A 6,691-nucleotide genomic window follows, 5' to 3' on the forward strand; every position below is an offset into this window, starting at 1 on the left:
GATGCAGTCCACACACGGATGTGACTATATATCCCATGTTTCAATGATGCATTGAGCACTATTTTGGCCTCAAGTTCCTGGGAAGAGCCCATCTCCGTAGTGGTTCAATGTCTGGTGTGATCACGTGGAACAATTGGGCAGTTGGGCCTCCTAGGCCTCGAGTTCGAATCCCAGCACTGCCAAAAATTCACCCTGATGTGAGAAGCCAGGCGTTGCACCTGTTTTCCTATGCTGTGCAAGTTCTGGGTCTCAGCCAGGATGGATAATATATAGACAACTCTATACTCATGGGAATAGGTTGTCTTCCAGTTCACCACAGTTATATGTCAACGTATACTCAAGAAAATACACAATACATCAATGAATAAGACACAAAATAAAGAGAACGAATACACCAAACGCAAGATGCAGCCCACCCATGTTTGAAATATAGATCCATTGTTTAATTATGAATTTAAGACTATATAGGCCCCCCCACCAGGGCTCAATCTCAGGTCCCGGGAATGGCCTAGCTCATTAGAGGCTCACAGGTTGCTGTGCTTACCATGACCCATTCACCAATTGGGCCTGCTAGGATTTGAGTTCAAATTCCAGCACTGCCAAAAGATTCATTCTGATGTGAGAAAACCAAGGTTGCATATGTTTTCCTGTTCTGTGAATGTCCTGGGTCTCATCGAGGATGGAGAATGCTATATAAGCAAATCCATAGCCATGGGAATTGGTTGTCATCCATGTCAACACAGTTATATCTGTCACCATATTCAAAAAAATGCACAATACATCCATGAATAAGACACAAAATAAAAAGAATAACTACACTGAATGCAAGATGCATACCACTTCTGTAGGTAAAGAGAGATCCTATGTTTAAAAAAGGTGGGCTTGCTATTTTGTCCAGTGCTGGGGCTTAAAATCAGGCCCTAGACCATGCCTGACCTTCTATTCTTCAAGGATGGTGAGGTTCCCCTTCACCCACAGTGCAACAGAACTACCCAGACTTGAGTTCAAATCCCAGCACTGACAAAAATTTCATCCTGATGTCATAAGACAGTTGTTGCACACGTTTTCCTCTCCTGTGAAAGTCCTGAGTCTCAACCAAGAAGGGGAATTCATAGGCAACACAATAAGCATAGGAACAGGTTGCTATCAATGTCAGCAAAGTTATACCTGCTACCTATTTAGTAAAATACACAATACCTCCATGAAATAGAGACAAAATCAGGAGAAGTTCTCTAAATCCAAGATTCTGTTGACACATGTATGACAATATAGATTGTATGTTTAAAATTATTAATTTATGACTATAGTGGACGACCCTGGGGATCAATGTCAGATCCTGGGAATGGCCTAGATCTTTAGTTGCTCACAGGTTGGTGTGTTCAAATTGACTTATTGGCCAATTGGTCCTACTAGGCCCTGAGTCCAGGTCCCAGCACTACCAACAAGTGGGTTGTGGAGTAAGAAGCCCAGTATGAAACTTGTTTTCCGTTTCTCTGAATATCCTAGGTGATCCTGAGAATATTGGCATGATGGAGAACATTTCCACAAATCTAGATGCTCTGTGACAGGATGTCATCAATGCAATAAATGGAATGGGTATCATTATAGTACAATCAATGGTAAATAAATGAATAAAACAAAAAATTCAATGAACAACCACACCAAACATGTATGGACTGAACATCTATAGGTAAGTATAAATCCTACTTTCACAATCTATATAAATAATATGATTTCCAGGGCTGGGCCTTGAATTCAGGGCTAGTGAACAGGACTGACTTTCTTATCCTCAAGTACAGTGATCTTCCCCTTCATCCACATTTCTGCAGATTTACCCAGATCCTGAGTTCAAATCCAAAGCCTGTTAGAATAAACATCACAAATTGCAAGCCAGGGAGCTAAATTTTTTATTTTACTTTTCTCAGTACGGACTTGAAGTCAGGTTGTGGCAACTGCCTCAGCTTTGATCACCCTAGTCTGGGGTGCAGCCACTAAACCTACAGCTGCTTCTGGGATCCTAGACCTCCAAGTCTTGCAGGGGAAAGCAATGCACAGAAAAAAATGTGGCCTTTTTATGTTTTCTTCCTTTGCACGGTGACCCTCATGGTTCTGAATGACACTGTTGCAAAGTGTACTTCACCTTGCATTGCTGAAGGGAAGCCATAGGCCCACGTGGCAATATAGGCCCTGATTTCGAATCCCCCTCCTAACACCAACCAATGGCAAGAGATACTAAGAAAGTGGTTCCTATCCATAGGAAGAACAATGGAATGTTATCAATGTCAAGGTTCAATGAATTGATCATGAATGATGCTCCTATAATTTTAGACAACATCATTTCAGGAGGCTAATTGATTTTCTTTAATATTTATGAAGCATAAAAGAATATTATTACTTACAGGAACACAATAATTTCAGGACACTGATTGATTTCATTAATAGTATAAGGAATAAAACAATAACATTAATTACATGGACGCATGATTAATACCCAGGAATTTGTAGGAATGTAGTCTATATGATTGAATAATGTATAGACATCTCTAACACTCTATAAAAATACATACTTATTAGCGTACTGCCATCTGCATGCCAACCTGTTCTTATTTTGCTAACACCTGGGGCTTGATCTCAGGTGCAGGGAAGAGCCTGTCAGATCAATTTGCCCCAGGATGGCGTGTTGACACTCACCCATTCATGAATTGGGCCTTGTAGGCCATGAGTTCAGATGCCAGCACTCTGTAAAAATGAATTGTGTAGTAAGAAGTTGATGGTGACACATGTTTTCCTTTTCTGTGAAAGTCCTGGGTGTCAGGTATGAAGTGGAATACATATGCATACCTATATCTTATGTAATCAATGTAATCAATGTTTTATGTGCCATAATAGTCAAAAAATTTTCAATACATGAATAAAAAATATATGGAGTCAATATATGTATATAAATATAAATCATATATGTAAATTGTACATGAATAGGATGTTTTCTAGTGGTGTGGATCTATTTCAGGCCTAAGGAACAGACTGGAATTTCTTGACTTGAAGGAGGCCAGCTTCCCCTTCCCACAGAGTGCAACAGAGTTACCAAGACCATAGGTTCCAATCCCAGTCGTGGCAGAAAAATGGCACCTTTATATTATGTAATAGTATAGTAATTCTTAGGCATGAATGTGATTGTTTAAATGCTTCATAAAGTATTAACTAACATTGATCAGTGTCCTCTAACATAATTGTTTATAATTTTATCCTAGAATCATTCAATAACTGCTCTTTCAATCATGACATACATCATATTTCATTGATAATCATATGGACAGATATAAGTTTCTTAGGATCTCCTTCCATTTGGAGGTGGTAGGACCCGGATTCCAACTGTGGGCTACAGCTCCCACCACTTAAACCCGAGGATCGGGAACACACCAGTTTGTCCAAGAACATCAGTAAGACCAAGGATTAGGCAGGAACCAGTTGCTCTCAACAGTCTCCCTTTATACTTACAAGGCTGTGATGGGAGGATCATGGTTGAAGTCACCCTATGCAAGAAAGTCCAACTTCAAGGCCAACAAAGCCAGAATCCCTGTGGCTCCAGTGTGGAACGCCAGCTTTGAGCAAAAGCAGCTCACAGACTGTGCCCATATACTCAGTTCAAGGTCTGGGACTGGGAACAAAGAGACATACACAACAATCTGTGCAGCCATCCGGCTAAAGCAGGTCACCCTCTTGTCTCCATCTGAATTGGACATTGTTCCCTGGGATAAGGGGTAGAGGAGCTGCTACCGTCTTGACTCAGCCCATGCTGCTTGCATCACAGGATTCTGGCCACACCCCCATTCTTTCATGGTTCTTTCTGACCAATGAGATACAATAATGGTGGCCACGCCCACATTCCATTCTGCCTGGTAGCACCAGGATTCCCTCTGTTAATTTACATCACTACCAGCAGTTGAGGAAGGTAGAGATGGCTGGTTGGTGAGGAAGAGACCCAAGGAGACGAATATAGAAGGAAATTGGAATGTCTGCCCACACCCCAGCCCCTCCCCGCCTTCCCAAGGTTCGGAATTTCAAACATCAGGCAATGGCACCCTGCCAGGCAGCTTAAAGCCCCAACCTGGTCCCTGACCCTGGTTCTCTGCTCTGCGGCCATGTGTCTGCAATGCCACTGCCATAACTGCTCGCCCCACCTGGAGCAGCCTCAAGCAACTTCTCTCAGCAGCACATGTGAGGGGCTGCCCCAAAACCACCCCTACCCTGGGTCAGACACCACCTGGGGGCTCCATGTCCCCCTATTTGTGTCCTCTCCCTGGCTCTGAGGAGCCACCTTTCTGTCTTGGGCATTTCTGAAACAGAGCCTCAATATATGCCCTGGCTGGGCTGGATCGAGGTCCTCCTATCTGTGACAGATATGCTCCACCAGGCCTGGTACTCTGTAGTTGGGATGGTAGACATTTAGCAACATGCACAGTCACCGATTTAGATGGATTTTCCCAAACTTTTCGACCACAGCAGCTGATTCTTTCTTTTTTCTTTTTTTTTTATTGTGAAATTAATGTACAGAGGGTTTAAAATTACATGGGCAAGATAATGAGTACATTTCTTATCAAGCATTATAGCTTCCTCATTTGTTTCCCCTTCCCATCCCATCCTCCCCCCGCCTCCCTACTGGACCATCCCCCTCCCCCTATCAAAGTTGTAAAGTTCATTTTGGACATTTGACTTCTACATCTCTTTGTTGCCATGGGTCCACCTGTAATCCCTATTTAAACAATTTGTTTTTTTCCCTTCCCCTCCATAAATTATAACAACATCAAATACAGTGAAAGCAGGGATTATACCGTGGGGAAGGGACATAAAAAGCAACAAAGAAATAATCTTATCAATGTATTAGAAACAATCATATGAAAGAAAAAAAAATTTAATACATGTGTTAGGGTTCATTTCTCTAACATCATCTTATCTGACTTTTCTGTTTGACTCAGACATATACTAGTTTTTGCAAATAAGGGAAACCATGGGACCTATGTTTCTTTGGGCCTGGCTTACTTCACTTAATATAATTTTTCCAAGTCTTTCCATTTTCTAACAAAGGGAGCAATATCATTCTTTCTTATGGAGGCATAGAATTCCATTGTGTGTATATACCACATTTTCTTGATCCATTCATCTACCCAGGGACGTCTGGGTTGGTTACATATCTTAGCTATGGTAAATAATGCTGCAATAAACATAGTCGTGCTGGTAGCTTTAGTGTGGTCTTGTTTGTGAACATTTGGGTAAATGCCAAAAAGTGGGATTGCTGGGTCATAGGGAGCTCTTTGTGGAGTCTTTTGAGGAACCTCCATACTGATTTCGAAAGTGGTTGAACAAGTTTACATTCCCACCAACAATGAAGTAATGTTCCCTTCTGTCCACATCCCCTCCAGAATCTGTTGTTATCAGAGTTCTTGATTATAGCCATTCTAATTGGGGTGAGATGATGTATCTCAATGTTGTTTTGATTTGCATTTCTTTTAAGGCTACAGAGGTTGAGCATTTCTTCATGTGTCTATTGGCCATCCTTCTTTCCTCTTCAAAGAAGTTTGTCTTTAAGGCTTTAGCCCACTTATTAAATGGGCAGTTGTTTCTTTGAAAATTTGTTGTTGGGGCATATAATTTTTTGAGTTCCAGGTATATTTTAGATATGAGACCCTTGTGTGTTGTATGGCTAGTGAAGATTCTCTCCCAATTCTTGGGCTTTCTATTGATCTTGCTAGCTATGTCCTTTGCCATGGAGAAGCTCTGCAATTTCATGCAATTCCATTTGTCCCACCCTTCTTTGATTTGTTGTGTTTCTGGGTCCCTATTCAGAAAATTTCAGCCTGTGCCAAAGAGAACTAGGGTTTCTCCTATTCCATCCTGTAATGTTTTCAGCGTGTCTGCTTTGACTCCAAGGTCGTTGATCCATTTGGAGTTGATTCTGGTGCAGGGTGATATATAAGGATCTAGCTTTAGTTTTCTACAAGTAGTTAACCAATTTTGCCAGCACCATTTACTGAAGAGGTTGTCTTTCTTCCATTCTATTTTGTTAGCTCCCTTATCGAATATTAGATGGCTATTGGTCTGTAGGTCCATTTCTGCATTTTCAATTCTATTCCATTGGTCCTAAGGTCTGTTCTTGTGCGGGTACCAAGCTGTTTTGATAACTGTTGCTTTGTAGTAGAGTTTGAAATTTAGTATTGATATTCCTCCAGGACTGTTCTTTCTGTTGAGGATCATGTTTGCTATTCGGGGTCTTTTATTGTTCCCTATGAATTATTGGATTGCCTCTTCTATTTCCTTGAAGAATGAGGTTGGAATATTGGTAGTGATCGAATTGAATTTGTAGATAGCCTTGGGAAGTATTGCCATTTTCACGATCTTGATCTTTCAATCCAGGAGCATGGGAGTTTTTACCACTTTCTAAGATCTCTTCTGATTTCCTTTTTCATGTTTTTAAAATTTTCATCATACAGTTCCTTCACTTCTTTGGTTAAGTTAGTTCCCAGGTATTTTATTTTTTTGTGGGGCTATTAAGAATGGAGATGCTTTCCTAATTTCAGCCACACTTTTCTCATTGTTGGTATACAGAAAAGCCATTGCTTTTTGAGTGTTAATTTTATGTCCTGTTACTTTGCCAAAGTTTTGAATCAGCTTGAGTAATTTGGGAGTGGAGTCT

The sequence above is a fragment of the Dipodomys spectabilis genome, unplaced genomic scaffold, assembly GCF_019054845.1.
Source record: "Dipodomys spectabilis isolate Male_0828 unplaced genomic scaffold, ASM1905484v1 ptg000058l, whole genome shotgun sequence".
In the NCBI taxonomy this organism is placed as follows: domain Eukaryota; kingdom Metazoa; phylum Chordata; class Mammalia; order Rodentia; family Heteromyidae; genus Dipodomys; species Dipodomys spectabilis.